The sequence below is a fragment of the Empidonax traillii genome, unplaced genomic scaffold (genome assembly GCF_003031625.1).
Source record: "Empidonax traillii isolate 1590-97213 ecotype Southwest subspecies unplaced genomic scaffold, ASM303162v1 scaffold386:size1297806, whole genome shotgun sequence".
Taxonomy (NCBI): domain Eukaryota; kingdom Metazoa; phylum Chordata; class Aves; order Passeriformes; family Tyrannidae; genus Empidonax; species Empidonax traillii.
The window spans coordinates 1,153,349-1,157,341 of record NW_020955579.1 but is presented as its reverse complement, the minus strand read 5'-3'; the positions used below and the strand labels follow the sequence as shown (position 1 = coordinate 1,157,341).

Here is a 3,993-nt window from a genome sequence, read left to right as displayed (position 1 = left end):
TCAGCATCAACCCACCTCTGTCCTTCTCTCCTTGCTCTCAGTGTTCTCACACCTAAAGTTAAAATGCCAAACACTTTCAAAGATCTTGCTGATTCTGCAAACTTCCTGGTGCATTTTTTTCATCACTTTCAGTGGCTTCTGGTTGGGCCAGTTTCCATAAGTTGACATAGTAGAAAAAAAGTATCTCAGGATACTGGAATTTGTGTCTCACCTGGGATAGCTTCTCAGCTCCCAGGTCACCTGCTTACCTTGGCCAAACCTGTCACCACTGCTGAATGAGACCTGCACGTCTCTCTTCTGCTGGCACCTGGTGTCTGAGTGATGGAAACCTAGGTGCACAGGAAAGGAAGGAGCTGTGACAGCCTCCACCAGGTCCCTGCATGAATCATCAGGGCAACACGATACCCAGACCATGCAAGCAGCACTTGTGCCAGAGAACATGAGCAAAGTCATAGAGTTCAGCAGCAGCTTGCTGATTCTGAGTGGGGTTCTCCAAGCCTCTCCAAGCTCTTTTCAGCTTCTTGAAGCAAATCTGAGGAAGCCCAAGGGAGCTGATAGGGATGGAATTGCAGGATCATAGCCTGTGGGGAACTGTTTGGCAAGGGAATGGTACAGGCTGTCTTCCAGCAGGTGGTTTTCTATGAGCTTGGTGAATCAGAAGGAAAATAATTTATAAACTCCTGTTATTGAGAAGGTGTCTATTTGCTTTCTAGATCCTGTTGCTGGTTCCTAGTTTACCTCTCTAATTTTTGCAGCTCAAGCATGAGAAACATTGTTCCAAGACAGCAGATGGATGGATCACTATAAAGGTAGTGGGATCTCAGGTGAGTTTCCCATTGGCTTTACACTACACGCTGTTTTCTCCCTTGTTTTCTCTTTCATTTTTCCCAGTAAGTATTCCTGGTACTGACAACTAGCGTGTTGAAATCCACAAACGCAAGTTACAAACCCAGGGAACTTTTCTTTTAGAGCTGTAAAATAAAGTATTATTAAAAGCCCAACCTGTACTGCTGCCAGACAGTGCCATTAAGAAGAGGTGTGAAATAATTTGTATACAAAACCTGTGCAGTGTTTCTCCCAAAGCTCATATCAAGGCTTTTGGGGGCATGTTGGGAGAATTTGACAATGATGACTATATGTTCGAGAAAATGCACAGCAACAGCCTTGAATATGGGAGGGAATTTGTGTCTCTTTTTTTATTTTTGAGAAAGGAGTTATCTGCAGCAAATTGCTTTGCGTTACGTTCTCCCCAAACTATAAATTGGGAAGAAATTTGATAGAATGTGCACAAGAGGAATAGAAACTAAATAGACATTCTTTTGATGTGACAATATGAAGATGAAGAGATAGAGAACTGATTTAATTTCTACACAGAAATGTGTAACTGAAGAAAAAAAAGAGAATTGGGGAGTTTGGTTTAGAAAGAAATTCTTCTGCAGGAAAATTTGAAGGTTCGTGCTGGGCTCTGTGCGGTGACCAAAGGCTTTTTTGGGAAAGTAGGATACCACTGAGCTGCAACCTGTATAATCTGTCCACGGACAACCAAGAGTTAACTGTAACTCTGAAAAAATAAAACTGTCTTTTTAAATTGCCAAGGGGTTCAGTGTCCCTGGATTTCTGAGTATCTTGCAGACAGCTCAGGAATTGGGCTCTAAACTCCATTGGAGTCATGTCATGTAGTTTTTATTTGTAAGAGAATTGTGTGCTGGAGTTTGGTTTTGGGCGTTTACACTCAGTGTTAACATCTTCTTTCGTTTAACTTTATTGTCCAAACCCTTTAGACGTGGGGTTTTACATGGATTAAATTAGGATATAACAGTCCTTGTTTAGTCTTCCATTCAAAAGTAAGTACATTTAAAGAAAAGAAGTTGTAGCATTTAAAGCAAAGGACAGAAATGAGTGTATACCCAGAGGGGCTGTCACTGGAGATAAGTGCGAATGCAAGTTCTGTAGCGTGGTAACATGGAGAGCTGGTTCCTTCATGTGTTAGTTTTGTTCACTACTTGATATAATCAGGAATCCAGGAACTGTTTAACCCAACTCAGAAAAATAAAAGCTATATTGAAGTAGAATGCTGATAGGTTTTCAGGATCTATTATATATCCTGTAGTATATCGGGGAAAGATTACTCCAGTCTGTATCCAGCACATAACAGTAAACACTAATCTCATTATTTACTATGTTCTAAAAACATATATTTTCAGTAATGACATATATGCCTGGATGACTGGGTTAATCTTCACACCTTGATTTATGAACCTGTTAACAAGGCTTCCTATTCTCTCTGAAGGAGGGTGCTATAAACACTGTAATTTAATCATAAAGCTTTTGACCTTAGCACTATCAATGGGAGGCCTTGTTGCTGGTCTAGGGTGTATAGGAGTACGTTTGAAAGTTGGTACTGCAAAAATATGTTCGCTATGAATTAACATTTGAGTGAATTTTGGCAGCTAGTTTTATGTCTGGTTTTGTCTGTTCTCTGGTAAAAAACTTTATCTGGAAAATATCTGAGAGGAGTTACGTTCAGACTCTAAATGTAAAAGTATTCAGTGATACAGAAATTTATATCAGCTATACAGTTATTTTTGCTCTCTCAGCCAAGGGCTGGAACCAATCCCAGTCATGACCAATAATAGCTGAGCAAACCTCAGCCTGGAACATTAAGTATTTCTTTACAAACTGACTTGGTAGATAATTATATATGTACTTACTGAAATAATTGGTAAATTAAACAGTTGCAGATGTTTGCAGGATGGTGTTTGCAACTAGAGTTCTACAGAACAAAATAATTAATTTGGCAATGGTAGAAAGCAAAATGCATTTGAGGAAATTACAATTGGTCTCAGATATTCTGCAGATGGAAAGAGACCCTTACATCATGGGATGTGTTATTTATTGATAATCAGTTGTTCCAGCTCCAGTTGTTGATGAAAGATAAAATTTAAACTGACCAAAAATTACACAGAGCAGTAACTGTGAGGTTTAAAATTCAAGTAGGAAATGGAAAAGAGCTATTTCTTCATGGTTGAATGGAGATAGTGACTCGGGATGAGATCCTTTTGACACAGTTTTGCTCCAAGGAGGAAACTGTCTGGAGGGGAGGAAAGAGCCAAATTTATAGAGCGTATAGGGAGAAGGAGAAGACAACAAGGTAAGGTTAACTTCACTGTTTCAGACCTCAGCAAATCCTCTGGATGTCAAGGAAATGTGTTGTGAAAGCTTTGGTCATACCCTCTTCTGCCTAATTTTCCTTTTGTCTCCTGTTTCAAGGAATTTAAAGAGGAAACTTGGTAAATGTTGTGCTAGCTAACACTATTGACCAAGACTGGTGGGGGGGAAGGGGTGGTTAAAAAGTCAGTGAGTTTTAGAAGTACATTTTGAAGTAGGTTTTACTGGTCTGTTTGATTTCCATGTGGATTCAAAGACTGACCATCAGGAAGAGACAGTGACTACAACAGCAAAGCAGCAAACAGTGCTTCTTCTTTTGTCTCAGAAGGGTAGGATGTTCACGTTTGGAGCACAAGGCCTGAAAAGAATACCCTGTGTTCATCTCTTTCAGGACATCACTGTACCTGATCTCTCGCAGTCTCAGAGCGTTTATTCTTGAGAAGGTCTGCTAAAGCAGGATAGTAATATTATTCTCATTCTTCAGGTTGTGGAATCAGGAAGAGAAAGTAATTTTTGTCCACTGTGACAGAAACATATTTGAACAGAAAGCTGTCTCAGTATCTCACAGTTTACTCACATGGAACACAAGTTCCAGAAAATAATGGACCTTCTCTTTCCAGTTCTTCCCTTTGCTCACTGGGGATGCTTCCTCTTTCATCTTTCTGAGATGCTGTCATATAGCTCCAGCAAGCCACGTGTAGGAGAGATTTACTGCAAACTAATGATAGCCCCTGTGTTTATTTGAGTTGCTGTCATGTTTAGTCTCCATCAAGGCGGGGTGAGTGGCTGCATCAGTGCCTCTCACTTACAGGTTTGTGTTAAATG

The 3,993-nt window shown here is 40.1% G+C and overlaps 1 long non-coding RNA gene across 1 annotated transcript; it reads left to right on the top strand.

Moving 5' to 3' along the window:
* The first annotated feature begins 549 nt into the window (after window positions 1–549).
* LOC114062170 lies at window positions 550–3,740 on the top strand. The gene is made up of 3 exons (XR_003572318.1): window positions 550–630; window positions 756–824; window positions 3,653–3,740. It is a non-coding gene; the product is annotated as an uncharacterized LOC114062170 (long non-coding RNA).
* Window positions 3,741–3,993: the final 253 nt, after the last annotated feature.